Here is a 17,513-nt window from a genome sequence, read left to right as displayed (position 1 = left end):
AATTTTTTTTTGCTTTTGGAAAAAGTCCTTTCATAAACCCCAAAAAAAAAAAAAAAAAAAAAAAAATAGTGAAGTCAGGAGATACAATTTAAAATCTTTGCCTAATGTTCTAAACCCGACTTTCTTGAGTGTACGACCTTTCTTTTTTGTAACATAAAAGACAATATTGTGAAGAATGTTGGGAACCAAACAGTTTTGGTTACCATTGACTTTCATTGTATGGACAAAAAAAATAAATACAATGGAAGTCAATGAGAACCGAAACTGTTTGGTTCCCAACATTCTTCACGATATTTTCTTTTGTGTTCCACAGCAGAAAGCCATACAGGTTTGGAACGACATGATAGAATTTCAGTTTTTGGCTAAACAGTCCCTTTAAACAAAGCAAGGATGACAGAGAGAAGAAACAAACAAAACATCACCTGCTGTTGAGTGGTGAGAAGACCCACAGTTTTCAGAGCTTATGTTCTCCAAATAAAACGTGCAGCAGGAAACCCTTTAACAGATGACAAGCATTGCCTGAAGAAAGAGAAAGAGATACTGAGATCAATAGGATGATGTCGACTGATCATATGACATTTACAGAATGAAAAAAACAAGCCATAAGGAATGTATAAACATACAGGGATGAAGCAGCAGCTGTTGCTCTGCTGTAGTCACTATCCATGACATCTGACAACCTATGAATTTAACTGTCCCCTACAGCTAAAGCTGATTTTGCACATTGACATGATGATGCCTGTTTAATGTATTTAATGTTCAGACATGTTATGAGAGCTGAACAGTGCTGACAGCTGAGACTAGTTTTTCAAACTTTTCATCAGCAGCTGATCAGAAATAAACATACACACAAAAAGCATATAATTTAATGAAAAAACATGAGCAAACCAAACCTTCAATTTTGTATAACAAATCTTTAAGTATCTGTATGCGTAAGAGTTTTCAGCAAAGCTATAGAATACAGAGTGATTAAAGACTTTATAGATTATTTTATTAGTACTCTCTCTCTATTTATTAGTACTCTCTAATAGTACCATTAAGATTATTTTTTCATTATTACATGTCTCAGAGATATGCAATTTAGGAAAATTGCTTCAGATTAGGGTTGTGATATCGGTTAATCGACGTGTGACAACACCGGTAATACCGGTATCACCGTGGGGGCGGGGCGTTCCCTCTTCCAAATAAATAAGAAACGTAGAACGTTTATTAGCAAAACGAGTAAGAAAGCTTGGAGGAAGGCACAGCATAAAACCTTGATGTAAAAAAATAACGACGGTGGGGGTCGGTGCCGCGGTGGGCAAGTGACGTAACCGGTGTTGCGGCTTAACACCGGTATCACTGTCAGCACCGTCTATCGCGGCAAGCCTACTTCAGATTCCTTAAAAGTAACACCAGAAACAGTAGGACAACTTCAGCTGAGCTCCGTAGGACCATTAGCTCCTCATGACTGATATTGTGTTTTTGTTTATGGTGTGAGGGGTCAAAGGGTCATAAGGTTATGAAAATACTAGCGCACCCTCTTGCAGATAATGCACTGTATTGTGTGGAGATCACTGGAGCTCTGCTCTCCGCAGGAAGTTGAGACTGAGAGCTGTGAGAAGTGAGCTCTGGAGGAGAACAGACAGTGGCATTGTGACCCTTTAGGTCACTGTACACTCACATCAAAGCAGGAATCCCACATCTAACCCATCCCTGTAATTACAAGAGCTCTGAGAACAGGAGGAACTCATGAGGAAAATTATAATACGAGAAGATGTGCCCTGAAATTATAAAAATGTGTGTGAATCAGATCTTGCTGAAACTTGCTATTAGATGCATTCAGTATCATCTCATTAATCTAAACCATTCATTACCTTTTAAATACATTTCAGTATTTCTACTTTTAAAAAAAAATCACATTTAAAGGGACAGTTCACCCAAAAAAAGAAAATTCTGTCAATAATTACTCACCCTCATGTTGTTCCAAACCCGTAAGACCTTCGTTCATCTTCAGAACACAAATTAAGATATTTTTTACCCTGCATAGGCATCATCGCAACTGAAATGTTCAAGGCCTAGAAAGGTAGTGAGGACATCGTTAAAATAGTCCATGTGACATCAGCGGTTCAACCGTAATGTTATGAAGCTACGAGAATACTTTGTGCACAAAGAAAACAAAAATAATGACTTTATTCAACAAATTCTTCTCTTCTGTGTCAGTCTTCGACGCACGTTCACGAGAGTACCAAGCATAATGGGACTATTTTAACAATGTCCTTACTACCTTTCTGGGCCTTGAACGTTTCAGTTGTATTGCTGTCTGTGCAGGGTCAGAAAGCTGTCGGATTTCATCAAAAATATCTTAATTTGTGTTCCGAAGATGAACGAAGGTCTTACAAGTAAACATAAATAAACACTCTATTAAAATGTGTTGGAACACATGGAGTTCCACATACATAATTTTGAGAATACGTGCACAAACGGTGTCTTGAATAAGGCTTTGCAGATGCAACCATATGTATCATAACTTCTCACCATGTTAAATAATGTTAGATATATTTTTTTATTTGATTTGATTTATTGTTTCATATCATTTCATGCAGAGATGGGGTCAGAAATGCTAACAAGTAAATAAATAAATACTTCCACATTTTTGTTAATTTTGTTCAAAAACGTTTAACTCCGTAATCTGCATTAGGACACAGTGGGCAGCCTGAGAGCAGTCAGATGCTCTTTCTGGTCTACAAGCTGCTTGTGTCTATTAGACAGGACACCCCAAGTGGACTGATCTTACAGAAAACAGAATGGTTCATGACCCTGACACTAGAGGAATTCCTGGGAATGAGCTCAGTAATTGTGAGCATGGCTTAACGAATCAATGAGCACTGATCAAATTAGGAGAAGCATTGTCTATCGACCGCAAAGCTGACTCCAGGGACCCTCCTCTTGCTGTGGACATGCAGGGGAGCCTGTAAATAGAGCCCAGGATTTCTGTCACGTAGCCACACAACCACGTAATGTTTGGGTTTGGAGCAGCAGTCAGTGGGACTTGCACGTAATCCGGCATTACTGAGAGAGAGAGAATGAGGGGTATTTAGAAATAAACAAGGATCAGAATTTAAGAATCCTGCATCTTATCCCTAAGGCAGTTTTTATGGTACTTACGGCGGATTATTAAACCGTTCAAAAGAAGGATGGAGATTTGTGAATCTTATAAAGAAGCATTGAAAAAAACTAAAGGTAATAAACACTTGAATGCAAAATGCATGCATTCAAAGCTAATGACTCCTTTTAACCTGTTAACCCGCACCGGCCCAGAAGGGCGTGTTTAGGCGTGTCTGTGCTATTTATTACCTTTGTTTTAAAACAATATTCAATCAACTATCATAAACTATATATCATTTGACAGCTAAAACACTCAAGATCCATGTTCTGAGCTTGTTTTTTAAATCAATACACCAGAGAGGAAAGGGTTAACATAAATGCTGAAGGACCGCCATTTAAACATGTACAAAGTGAACGGCAGTACTTACGTTTCATCGCCTATAGTTCTGGTCAGCTCGGACTATTCCAAGAAACACCAGCACACATTTCAAGTTAAGAGTCCACTCTTCAAAATGCATCCCACTTTTTAATCCAAAACAACGAAAAAATAGGGGAAAAAAACGAAAGATCCTCCTTTGTTTACATGAGCGATTCGAGTTATAGTTGTAGATAGCGTCCATTTTCAAAGAAATATCGATTCCAGCTTTGAAATGGCTTTTGTTTCATATGGAATGCGTCCTTTCAAAAATGCCATTTGGAGACTCCAAATGGACACCTGGTAACCAAATGAGTTACACTACAAATGCTGTTCAGAAATCGTTTTTTCTTGTGTGTTATGGTGGGCAGAGCAGTTCTGAATTGATGGGCGCACAGTGAGTGACCAGTTCTCTGTTGCTTCGAGGCTTTGCCAGATCAAGACAGTATTAATCTTCCTTTCAGGGAGAGATCTGTCACTGTACAGCATACTTGTCTGCCAAGGCCTGAGGTTAAGGAATTTTTAATCAAGTCATCACACCACAAGCCCCTGGAAGAGTTTTAAACAGTCCGAGCACTCACACACAAGACATTTACACACAACAGTGCATTGATCCCAAAAAATAAGAGGCAAATATCAAGCAGCTTTGCTTCAAAAGACAAAAGTGGTGATTGTCTTAACTAAATATGATGAAAGTGTTTTCCAATGTGTCTTTAGTATTTTATTTTTACACTTAAAGCAGCAATACAAATGTATCTTTGACAAATCTGAAAAGTTAGAGTTAGAATGCATTACATAATGTATGTTGTAGGCTCAAGTTATCCTTTGAGATTATTGTATGAAAGCAATATCCTTATTTGCATCCACTTACATTTGTGCACACACTTTTTCTGCAATGTCACAATTCAAGTCATGCTTGAACTTGCTTGAACTTGGAATCAGCATTTCATTGTGCTGTCACGCACTTGGAGCCAAACTACAAAAACTTGGTCAGCTCCTGACAACATCAGGTTCCCCATTAGCATGAGCGGATTTTAACAAGCGAGCCGATTTAACTAATATAAAAATGTTTGGTTGTATTGATTAGTGTACGCAGAATTTACAAGAGGCATGTGAGATGCGCTCATCCCTTAATGTAGTTCAATTAATAAAAAGGTTGAGAAACTGTGATCTACAACATACATCTGTAACTTGCACAATGAATTTGTATGAACCCATATGTTTTTGTACAGACATGCTTCTGGAATACTTGAATTCATAAGCTACCAATTCAAAAAGACACATGAGATACGGCTGGTAACTTGTGACTGCTAAAAATGCCCCCAGGTTTTATTTACATGTAGTTTCACATACATAACCCCAAACTATCGCACTACAAACATCAGGCATAATCAGCGACAACAATTTATCCATAGAATGTTTATTAATATTCTGATAATCTGAATATTTTGTCCCACAGATTCTAATTAATGAGCTAAAAAGGTCAAGTTGACGTGCAGGTGGCCTGTTCATTACAATAAACAAAGTAGGTGGTGAGATCCTGCTCTGTCGTTTAAACAAATGCACCAGAACTCTGTTGTGATTTTTCTGTCTGAAAACTAACTTGTTTGATTTTTCTTGAAAGCATGAAGGGTGGATGAAAAGACATTAGAAGGTTGAATCCAGATGGAAATTTGGTTACCTAGGTGAACCTGCCCCTATTAGTTAAAACAGAAACCTGAGAGGACTATTATGAACTGGGCTTTGCTTTAGCTCAGCATTGAGCTCAGAGAAGCAAAGAACTGAATCTCACACGGACACAGACAGCCAGGTCGTTTCTGATTAATATTAAGCAGAAACATGGAGTTAGCAAATTCGGTTTGTTAGATAACTTGGGGAGGGGAGAGAGTCAGATGAGGCTGATGTCAGAAGTGGTGTTTAATCACACTTTAGAGTATTTATACATGTGTTATCAACAGAAGCATGTCTGAACATAAAGAGCAAGCCTGTTGCCGCAGGCTTGTACTGGTTAAGATAAGATCATTGAGAAATCAAGCCAATTGCTTAATGTTTAGCAATTAACAATGTTCACAACAAGCATTTGCAGGAAGTCAACAGGAAGAAAATTAACATTAAAGGGATTTGGAAAAACATGAGGTAAATAAAGAATTTATTTGGGGGTGAACTGTCCCTTTAACTACTATACTAAAGTCAGCCAAAACTTTGTTAGCCGGATATCTACAGGCTTATTTTGGAGGGAGGAAAGCAGCCAACAGCTGCATACAGAAAGCATGGCTTAGAGGAGAAAGGACAGCCTGATTTAAACTTAGCAAGCATCTACTGATTACATATATAGAAAAAGAAAGACAGTTAAGGCTGTCAAACACAGAATAAGAGGCACTATGGTGTGCCACGGCTAGGACAAAGACACCACATTCATTTCAAGGCAAAAGTTCACTTCAAGAATGAACAAAATGGTTTTGATTTATCTCAAATTAGGTGAAATAAAATATGCACAAATTGAACCTTTAGGGTTACAACAGTTTGTCACTAGGGCAGAACCCTCAAAGGGACACCTTTGTACTTTTTAACGCCTAAAAGGTGCATATTAGTATCCCTAAAGGTTAAATTTTTGCACATTTTTAATAACAGTTTATATGAAGCATACAGACTTCATGAAGCCATAGAAAGTTTTTTTCGGAAAAATGTGTAATACACAATCTTCCAGCATATGGTCATTATGTACATTATGTAATCAATGATTTGGGACAAACATAATGAAATTTAATATGTGTGGTGTGGCAAGATTTTGAACAGCCTCCGGAGTCTGTTGGTGTGCTCTCATCAACATGCTTCTCACCCGGTGTGCAAACTCCTTAAAGGGGTCATCGGATGCGACATGCACAAGTTGTTTGAACTGAAATGTGTGTTGGCAGTGTGTACACAACCACCCTATAATAATAATAATAATAATAAGATCCAACCAGTGGGCTTTTTTTAATCTCGTTAAATCATTTCCCCTTTCTCAAATCAAGCCATTCTCAGATGCCTGTCTGTGTGACGTCACACAGACCCAGGCCCCTCCCACGATTGTTGATTGACAGTAGCGTTTTACCTTAGACCCGCCCTGAGTGAGCGGTCATCAGTCCGCCATTGTTTCGACACTGGAGCAGATGTGGACAAGAATTACTCCTAAGCAATTGAGGTGTTTTGTGGTTGGATGTAATAATGAACTCTCTAAAAATTTAAAGGGGGGGTACAATGCTGTTTCATGCATTCAGAGTTGTTTACACTGTTAAAGAGTTGGATTCTCATGCTAAGCATGGACAAAGTTTAAAAAAACAATTTGGTATTTGGAGTATTTCTGTGCCAAAAATCTTACTTCCGGGTTCGTACAAGTTTCTGAGAGTTTTTTGACCATGGCTCTTCATGACGTAGACGAGGGTGGAACTCCTTATATGGGCATTTCTCCCGGAAAAAACGCGCCCGCACACGCATCGACCAGAGCGAGAGCGAGATCGCGCCCATCAACAAGCTTCATCCGACGGCAGCGCTGCACGGGACTTGCTTGGGAAGAATGTCTCCAAAGAAGTGTGTTTTTGGTTTTAAGGGAAAGATAACTTTGTTCAGCTTCCTAAAGAACCCAACGTTATGTAAACAGTGGATACAGTTTGTTTTTCCGGGGCAGCAACGGAGTTTCACAAGTGTGTTTGTTGACGAACGTTTTATAAACAAGGCCCAGTTCGACGCTGGATTTGCACATCGTTTGATACTGAAAGATGGAGCGGTCCCAGCTATAAAAGATTCAGAACTGCAGACGGTAAGCGAAACGGCATCAATGTCTATTTTATTGGCATTCGGCGCTCAAGTGCTCGTCACTCTTTAGCTCCACCCACGGCGTGCCTCCAAGAGCTCTGCTTTTTCCGGAGAGAATCGTAAAGCTGTATATTTCTATTATAAATATGATCAAACTAAAGACTTTTTGGAGATATGAAGGATGCAGTACTACTCTATAGGTACTCAAGATTAACATGAGATTGGGTGAAACTGTGTGTGTTATGTCCCCTTTAAATACATCTATTATGGTGATTCACGTTGATAGATGACCGTGCAGCATCTAACAGCATTGCAGTATTGGCACTTGAAGCACACAAAGAACATGATGGTAATGCTAATTAAAAACTACTGAAAGCATCTTTAATAATGGAAAGTTGTGAAAGTAAAATATAACTTATTGTGGTTTTCTTTCTACAGTCTACACACCAATCATTAAAAATAAGTTACTCAAAACTACCCGTTCTTGAATATTCTCCATATCATACAGGCCTAAAAAGAGTTTTACTGCTTTCAGACAAGCCAGGCAGCATGTGACCACTGGACAACTAAAGGTAGTGTGTAGGACATCGGCCTGGCTGACACTGACTCAAGCAGTAACTCAAGCAGTCTGACAGGCAGCGGTAGACACCTTCATCTGAAACCTGAGGAGATCAGTGGTCAGTCAACCAAGCTCTCTGTAGGCTGTCAGTTTGCCACAACACATACAGTCAAATGTGGGAGGTTAAATAAATTAGAGCTTACATATACACATTGCCTAAATAATGGCTTATTTGTTACTTTTTAAGCAAGGAGATCAACATCAACAATACTTGGAAATAGCATTTGCTCAGTGGATAAAATCTTTGCATTCTGCAATCTTTGCTCAATGTCATCAAGTACTGCTATAATAAATAAAAATCAGGGGCAGGGGCTAACCGGATCATGCTAACCAGCCAAACCTTGACCTCTTGTTTGTAACCAATCAGGTCTTGCTAGCAATGAAATCTAGATGTTTTTTGGCTTCTAGTTGACATGAGTGCCAATTGCTGATTGGAAATCTGTTCATAGCACACACAGATTTCAACAGGAAAAGACTAGCTACATCATGGCTAGCCTTAAATGTGTCCCAAAAGATCTCAAAAAGGGCAGACTTCCATGAATGGAGGGCACTCAATTGAACAGTGCTTGCACATACCATTCTCAGGATTTTTCACACCCAGGACTATTTGGCATTTGCCTTTCCTTAGTAAAGACCTACGTTCCTCAGACCTGCCTGTTCCTGCCCCAAACCTTCAGCTCAGTATTCATCAATGCTTCCCTTCACTGCATTCCATTGAGTGCTGAACTTTAGAAGGCAGTGTAGGGGAGATCAGGGGAAGGTTCATTCCCTGATTATCTTTTACTCACTTCAATCAGACCTTCAGTGAGAGACAGGAATCCTATTATAAAACATCTACAGCTAATGAACAACTCAGTGTCTTTCTCGCACATGTCTACATAAGCTCCATAATGAACAGCCATCAAAACAACCAATTAGAACAGGTCTCATCCAGCACAACATTTCTAAGAGTTCCCAGAGGGCAATCTTTCTAGTGCGGATTTGATGGCACAAAATGAAATTGACAATGCCTTCGTGCTGTATGGGCTATAAAAGTAACCTGACAGAAATGGTACCAGTCTGGGTTTTCTGAGGTGGAAATAATGTTAGTTCTAGAATCAATAACATGACTTTAAAAATCTGAATGAATTTTAAAACACATTTGCATATGCATTTTACATGTGCCGTCTTTGTAAATGATTACAGAGAAAAGATGGGCATCATACACTAAACGACTGAAGATCCCACACTACCAGACCTTTAAGTTCATTGCAAGAAAATGCATGACATATGAAAAGTTTAGTGTCCTAATATTGGTTCAAAATATCATATGTTTGATATCCACAGACTAAATCTAAAAAATATATATATATATATATTTGTCTGTTAACTCGGACTTCTGGAAATCTGCAGACTGGCCCAGTGGCTCTGACTATACCACTGCTGTGAAGTCAATTTACTTGTGTAACGTGTTGTGATGTTTGTTGTATATTCGTTGATTCTGCTGTCTGTACTGTTTATGTATATTATACCATTTATATTGTTTCTCTGTATATCGTATTATGTTGTGTTTTCTAACTTATATGTACAGTCAGCTGCAATGTCTGGACCACGAACCTAAGCTTTTCATACATCATGAGTAGAGTTGACTTGACCCTTGGCAACTAGCATTGACTCAGCCAAACTGTAAATCTGGGCAAAAGTTGTGCAGTGTATTTCAAGTTTTAATTGTACTACAATTGGCCTTGGGATGCTCCTAAAGACATAGTCGACATAATGGCACACTTCACATGCACTTGCGGTCTTGCGGACTTACAATGGCCGCCACGTGCGCATGTCCGTTAAGTCCAGGAGACCGTAGGGTGTCCCATTGTAGGCATATTCTTGGAAATGAGCTGGCAGCAGAAATCACACAACAAAACGAAATGTTATCATTTCATAAGTAAATGAGTAAACAATTTAATAATACATCTGAAAACAAGGTAATTCATTTGACAACTAAAAACTAATAAAATGACTGCCGCGATTTCAATATTCATAAGGATTCATTTTTAGGTGTCGTCAATACGTCAGTTTTGTACCTTTAAATGCTGAAAATACGTCAGTATTGTACGTTTTAGTGCCTGTAAAAACGTAAGTAAATGTACGTTTTATAGTACCACATTTTACGTAAAATACATACAAATTATCATGAGATCGCGTTGCCCATTCGTCACCCGCTCCACGGCAGACTTCTACCTCACAGTCAAAGTGGCATTATGTCACAAAAGTGTGGACTCAGAGGAAGACCGTGAGGGGGTTTAGGGTGCAATTTGGGACAGGGCCATAGGCAACACTCGACATGTAGTCCTTCAAATATCCTATACACACTGTGTCATATACACAATAACTCAATTATAATTGTGCATGTCAACATATTGAATGTAGGAGACACAATTTTGGCACAGTCTGGTATAAAACGGTCTACCATCTGACTTTTGTTATCTTTCCTGTCAAACTGGACAGTTTACAAAAAATCATCTAAAGAGTTAACCATGTTTACAAAAATGAATGTCACTTGCAAATGTGGGTATGTCTCACGTCAAGAAAAACAAAACGACTTCTGTGAAACAACTGGCACATTGAGAAAGTAGGAGTTTTTCCTCTGCACCCACTAATCCCAGCTAGATCATGGCTCAGAATTAGTTTTCTCTCCTTGTCACCAGCAGAGATCTTTACATTGCTATTTGTGAATTTATCTACCTTATTTTACATGATGAAAAATAAAGATAAGATTCAATGAAGAGCTGTAGAGAGAAATTGCTTAGATACACCTGATAAGTTTGAACATCTTTGTGATGTTGACAGCAGTTTTTCACATGGAGGGTGACCACTTACATGCATGAAATAAATAATAAGGGCCACCATTTGTCTCAATCTGTCAGTTTTAAAAATAGCTTTTAATTATAGCATCCAGATGCATTCTGTTTGCATTCAAAGTTAAAGACAGTGCACCCATACAGTCTCTAAAATGAAAGGACGTGGCAGACATGGTTAGACAAAAGCCTGTTCCTTCATTCCGGCAGATGTTCCTGACAAGAGCTTCACTCACTTTGACTGAAACCTCAAAGCTGAACACAATTAGCAGGCTTCTGTCCTCCTGACAAAAGAAACTTCACTCAAGCTCAAGACAATTGACCATAGCATGGTCTGATATTATAAAAAAAAGAAAAGGGCATATATTTTTATTTCAAGTTGGACATACTGTGAAACATCCTCTATAACAGGGTTCCTCAAATCTTGCCCTGGAGGGCCAATGCGCTGCAGAGTTTAGCTCCAACCCTGATCAAAGTCACCTACCTGTGATTTTCTAATGATCCCGAAGACATTGATTAGCATGCTCAGGTGTGTTTGATTAGGGTTAGAGCTAAACTCTGCAGGAAAGTGGATCTCGTGGGCCAGATTTGAGGATCCCTGCTCTATAATAAGAAAATGAAAAAGAATAAACTGTGCCCAAGTTTAGAAAGAAAATGGACAACAGCCACCTTGTTTTGTAAATGGTTACATTCATATTTATCCACGTTCAACATGTAAACATGAGCAAATAGATGGATGGTTAAAGTGTTTCTTGACCTCCTACTCAATCCAAAACTTCAGACCAGACTACAAAAAAGTCACTGTGTTAGGAAAGCACATAAACCACATAATCTCAGGAGAATGACCTTAAAGTGCAGGGATGAAGTAAACCTGATCCTTTGTTTCTCTATTTTACTGGAATGCTTCTAGCTAAATAGAAGGACCGTCAAATGACCAGGTGTTCCTCTTAATCCAGTGTTTTGGATTGAGTGTCAGAATGCAGGATGTCATTCAATCTATCCATTCTGGCTAACAAAGGAAAGAACGTATAACGGAAAGAAGTCTGTGAACCAATTCTAATCATATAGTGACAGCCAACCTAAACAAGCAATTTATGTTGTTTGATACATCACCAATACAGATTTTATTATTTTACTCTTCTAATTAAAAGTCTTCACTAATTATTTCTCATAAGCAAAATGGAAAGCAATGCACTGATACTACTACTGACCAAAGTTTTTTTTTTTTTAAGCCCTTTCTTAGGTTCCCAGGGCAAAGCTGTGAGGAAAGTTTCTGTAATTAAATAAAAAACTAAAGAAACTACAAAAACCAAAACAGTATTCCATAAAAATCCATGACTTTTGTTCTTGTAAATATTCCAAGCATTAAATTAATAACAGGAAATAATAAGAGGGAGTTCCCACAGAACTTGTCTAGATAATGAATTCGTAATTAATATGTAAACATGAACGTCTAGACAGCATCCTAAACAAAAAGTCATTCTGGAGTCGGTCTTGATTCTAGTCAGCATGAGTGTCTTGAATACTGTCCAACAAGCCAGTGCAATGGTCCCTGATTGGATACGACCAGTTAACAACAACAAAAGACCAGGACCTCCTGTTTCCTGACATTAATTGCCCTGTACCCCAGTCTCTTCCTCGAATATACCCCTCCTTCAGGCTAGTGGGACAAAAACGGGTGCATTATTATGAGAAAAAGCTTTAACTGAAGGCATACTTACTGCATCTAATGGAAAATGACTGATTTGATTTCAAAATGCACATGCTGTTCCACAAAAAGAAAGAGTTAATGAGGCATCAAATGCAGGTGATTAAAACACTGCACGGAAAAGGCGGCAATTAGCATTTTAAATGCAAACAACTCATGATTCTTTATGACTTCCTGATGGAAAATATGTGTTCTACTTTGAAGAGATAAAAAGCAGCATTTACTCTTAAGGAAGGATTACTAGAGGACAAGTAAAAGGTACCAATATCAAGTTATTAACCTTATTTTACTGCACTTACTTGAAAGATTAACTCTAATTCATAACTCTTAAATCATTTAAACAGATAGGATTGCATTTTTGTCTGCATATTGTTAAACAATATACAAGTTGAATTGTGACAACAGGGCATACACTAGCCAGTGAATGAAACTGAAGACATTGAAGATTTTTTTATTTTTTTATTTATTTTTTTTAAATAAAAGAAATTACGGATTATTCAACAGTAAAGACATTTATGATTTCAAATAAATACTATTCTATTGGTCTTCCTATTCATCAACAAATTCTGACAAAAAAGTACCACAGTTTCAACAAAAATACTAAGCAGCCCAACCATTAAAGCCTGATAATAATAAATGTTTCTTGAGCCCATATCAGCAAATTAGAATTATTACTTTCGAAGACATTAAAACTATCTTTTGAAAGACAGACCAGAAATATGTAATGAAACAGAATTACAAAATCTTCATTGTCAACAACAAACTATATGTACAACTAAAATCTATCAAAAGCAATTTAGAAACCAATCTAAAAGGTCACAGTAACCCATCTACAATATAGTGAGCAATTCTCTATGCTGGAGATGTTTGGTAGGCTTGGAGCAATGGTAAAGGGGGTAGATTAGATTTGCAAACAGTTCTAACCAAGCAGCAAAGTGGAAGTAATTTTCTCTGTATAAACAGGTGGCAGTGGCAGTGTGGATTTTACAGCCTGAGAGAGAGAGAGAGATTTAGGTGACAGTTCCCTTCACTATGAACTGAGCTTTGATCCCCATGTGCAAAGCTTTCTCAGCAAGGTGCAAATTGATGAGGCTTCTGCCATATGTCCACAAAGACCTGAACATACACATCTAAATGTTTTCACACTGGAAAATGTCGTTTCAAACCTGCATGCATTTCCTTTTTTCTGTGAAACACAAAACATGATATTTTTAAAGAATGTATAAACAATCTGGACTTGATGGATTTTCATTAAATGGAGAAAAATCAGATTTTTTTTCAGGTTTTATGAAAGATTCAAGCAGGTTTGGAATTACGAGAAGGGGAGTAAATTTTTTTTTGTTTATCCCTTTTAACAGTTGATGTAGCTATTTTTTCAGAAACCAAGCCCGATGTTGCTAACTAATGAATGTTGGTACAAAACTAATAGAACAGGATAAATATTTAATGATCGTTTCAAACCTGCATGCATTTCCTTTTTTCTGTGAAACACAAAACATGATATTTTTAAAGAATGTATAAACAATCTGGACTTGATGGATTTTCATTAAATGGAGAAAAATCAGATTTTTTTTCAGGTTTTATGAAAGATTCAAACAGGTTTGGAATGACAAGAATTATTTTTTTGTTTATCCCTTTTAACAGTTGATGTAGCTATTTTTTCAGAAACCAAGCCCGATGTTGCTAACTAATGAATGTTGGTACAAAACTAATAGAACAGGATAAATATTTAATGAGGGACACAATGTGTATAGCCCCTTACCATTGTTTTCAAATTGAAAGTGGCATGTATTCTGTTCACATGGACAGGAAGTGAAATTCACATACAGTTGCACACTATATGCACATTAAAACCTCTTCTCATTTGAAACGGTCACATTGCCAATTTGCCACCCATGAACAGCTCTCAACTTCAAAGACATGTTATAGCCATCTCGCTTTTAACAATAAGACTCCATCCGCAAAGCAAGCATAAAGGCAGACAGGGATCTCACATTCTTTAATATGGTCTTTCATTATGTCACTGGTGAAAGGAGGCTTTAGAAGACTTTCATCTTGAAACAGTTCCCTCTTTAAACAACTGGGACTACCTCCAAAAGATGTCTCGGCATCACAAAGCCTTCTTCCATTCACAGTCTCAGAGCAGAACCGCACACATTTGACACCCTGTGGATATGCCAATTTTCCTCTGGATTAGCCCCGTACAAAATAAACTATCATAGGTTTATTGTGGTCTAAGAGCTCACAGACTTCTTGAGGAGTGCAACTGGAATATCAGAAGTAGCCAACAAGGAAGAATTTAAAAATTGTCTGCTGTTGAAATGATGGGTGAATGCATCCAATACATGATGTTTGAAAAGGGACAGGGCTCCCTTGTTTCAGATACGCCAAACAGAGGTTTCAATTCTGACAGTGATATTTGTAGGTCGTTGACAATCCTTTTCACTAGAGCATAATAATGTCTTTGTCAGAGTCTTTTACAGACTGTGCATGGCAATGATGCCAACCTGGAAGAATGAGCATGCCAACACAACACACACAATGCACATGTTATACTGCAGTGTTTCTGACTAAAAGTCTTCTGTTAAAGCTTAATTTAAAATCTGCATTTAAAAAAAATTTGTTTAAAAAAGAAAGAGAAAAATGAAAATGCTACAGGAAAAAAATGTTAATTGGTTAAATACAAGTATTTAATACATGTACCGTTACAGTAAAATACTTGGAGTAACCTTATAATTTACACTGAAAATAAATAACAGGACATTCAGAAGTCACATCTGATCATTTTTAAGTTAGATTTTTTTCTTATTTACATTAAGGTGTGTTACATTTGATGTTTTTTTGAACATTAGAATCTCATGTTCAATGACTCAAACCACCAGCTTTAGGATATCAGTCATTTACACTGTGGTTATCATGAAAATCAGTTCATACTTCCTCAAATCTGCACAGGAAGGGCGACCATCATAATTACGCCCTGTCAAGTGACCTGAGGACTTGTAGCTACATCTGAAGAGTTTCGGAATTTGCTCGACTTCATGTATACCAGGCAAATTATTTTTTACTAGGGGAGAGTGGAGAGTGTTGTAACAATCATTTTAACCTAACAGAAATGAGCTAAAGGGGTTATAAATAAATAAATATACATGGTTAGATTTTTTTCTTATTTACATTAAGGTGTGTTACATTTTATGTTTTTTTGAACATTAGAATCTCATGTTCAATGACTCAAACCACCAGCTTTAGGATATCAGTCATTTACACTGTGGTTATCATGAAAATCAGTTCATACTTCCTCAAATCTGCACAGGAAGGGCGACCATCATAATTACGCCCTGTCAAGTGACCTGAGGACTTGTAGCTACATCTGAAGAGTTTCGGAATTTGCTCGACTTCATGTATACGAGGCAAATTATTTTTTACTATGGGAGAGTGGAGAGTGTTGTAACAATCATTTTAACCTAACAGAAATTAGCTGAAGGGGTTATAAATAAATAAATATACATATGTCTCATACACTTTTATACATGACCACTGTATGACACATGACTGAGGTCTGAGAGGTTAGTATATCAAAATTATTTTTAGAAAACTAAGTTTTAATATAAACTTCTTGCACAAATTGTCAAATGTCTATGTTTTCTATTAGTGTAACAAACCATCTTGCAGTCTTAACACCAGCACTCTTTGTACTTGACATTCATTTACACAGTTAAGGATGAGTTGTATTATTTAAACTACTTTAATTTGTAACAGACACATATTCTAACAAACAGTATGTGAAAGTTTGAGACACAAAAACACCGAGCTACAGACCTTGAAATAATTGTGTTAGATCACCGTTCTCCCCTACAGGTACTCAGTTATGAAAACCTACCCTAACCATGTAGCAAACAACAGACACAAGCAGACACAATTACAAACGGATAAAACAACTTAAACCTCAAACACACTGTGTAACGGGAAAATTTAAGAACGCATTCTTCAAGACGCAAAAACATTTGCAAAAAAAACAAATTGGATGTACTTTTACATCAAGTAGCCTATATCGAAAAGGTGTGACAAAACACGGGATCACAAAACATCGGGTTACTGAGTAGGCTCGACACACAACACGAAAGAAGAAAACACTTTTCCCCACAAAGATGTGACCCTGTTAACCATTAAAATTATACTGTAGCTAATCTCTTATCTTGCAACTAGTAGCCTAACAAGAGTCGCACGCGCAATCCTCCACCGCTTTTATTCCTTACGTTAATTCTGCAGCTCAGCTTCAATGTTTCCTATATCATCGTCAGGACTAATTTATTTTCTCATTTATTTAACCTGCGAGAAAAAAATACATCAGCTTATGTAGCCTACCACAGAAAGACAAGTGTTTGCTGACCTGTTGTAGGTGGATCAGGTTTCGCACGCGCCCTGTGAGCGATATCAGTCTAGTTTATAAGCATGCGGCCGGCGGTTTTTAAAAAGGAACAATGAATTACCTTTTTTCCAAAGAAGTTTGTTTATACGTCCCTCTCCCGTCCCTGCGCTCCCTTTGTAAAAGTCCCGGTGAAGTGTCCTCTTCGCTCATGCGCACAAGAATCGCTTAACTCGACCCGAGACACAATACATGTTCCCTCACGTGAGACTGAGAGCGTGACGTACAAATAACTGAGTACACAAAGGCAGGTGGTCCTCTTACTGCTTACGATATCAGCAGAGCCACTGAAAGTCACCCACATGTTATATGTTTCAATTAAAGGATTATAACGCTTTATAATTTAAGTTGAATTGTTTATGCTAAAGCTGGGATCTCTAGATCTCTTCTGGGGCATTTTCACTTTTTCCTCAAAGCTAACAATAGGCCTAGGCTATAGGCTACGAACTCTGAAAAGTCGTGACTTTAATGTTGGTTTTACTAAATGTTAAGCCTTAAATGGGATCCAAAACTTTAACTTGAACGTTCTCACTAATACTAATTGCCTACACTGTTTTGAAACTTACTGGGATTTTGAATGATAATGTGTGGCTGAACAAGATATCAGGCAGAAGCCAATTGATTGTAGAGAT

The 17,513-nt window shown here is 37.6% G+C and overlaps 1 protein-coding gene across 1 annotated transcript in view; it reads right to left on the bottom strand.

Moving 5' to 3' along the window:
• Window positions 1-17,047, bottom strand: part of LOC107755731 (KN motif and ankyrin repeat domain-containing protein 1-like) — a 53,314-nt gene extending 36,267 nt beyond the window's left edge. The window contains exons 1-2 of the mRNA XM_016572615.1: window positions 16,946-17,047; window positions 423-519 (exon numbers count right to left, since the gene is read on the bottom strand). The gene's annotated coding sequence lies outside the window, so the exon portion shown is untranslated. The remainder of the gene's footprint in view (window positions 1-422; window positions 520-16,945) is intronic.
• Window positions 17,048-17,513: the final 466 nt, after the last annotated feature.

Source organism: Sinocyclocheilus rhinocerous, unplaced genomic scaffold (genome assembly GCF_001515625.1).
Source record: "Sinocyclocheilus rhinocerous isolate Xijiao unplaced genomic scaffold, SAMN03320098_v1.1 scaffold171, whole genome shotgun sequence".
Classification (NCBI taxonomy): Eukaryota; Metazoa; Chordata; class Actinopteri; order Cypriniformes; family Cyprinidae; genus Sinocyclocheilus; species Sinocyclocheilus rhinocerous.
The sequence above is the reverse complement of the archived record's forward strand: the minus strand, read 5'-3'. Positions and strand labels throughout refer to the sequence as shown.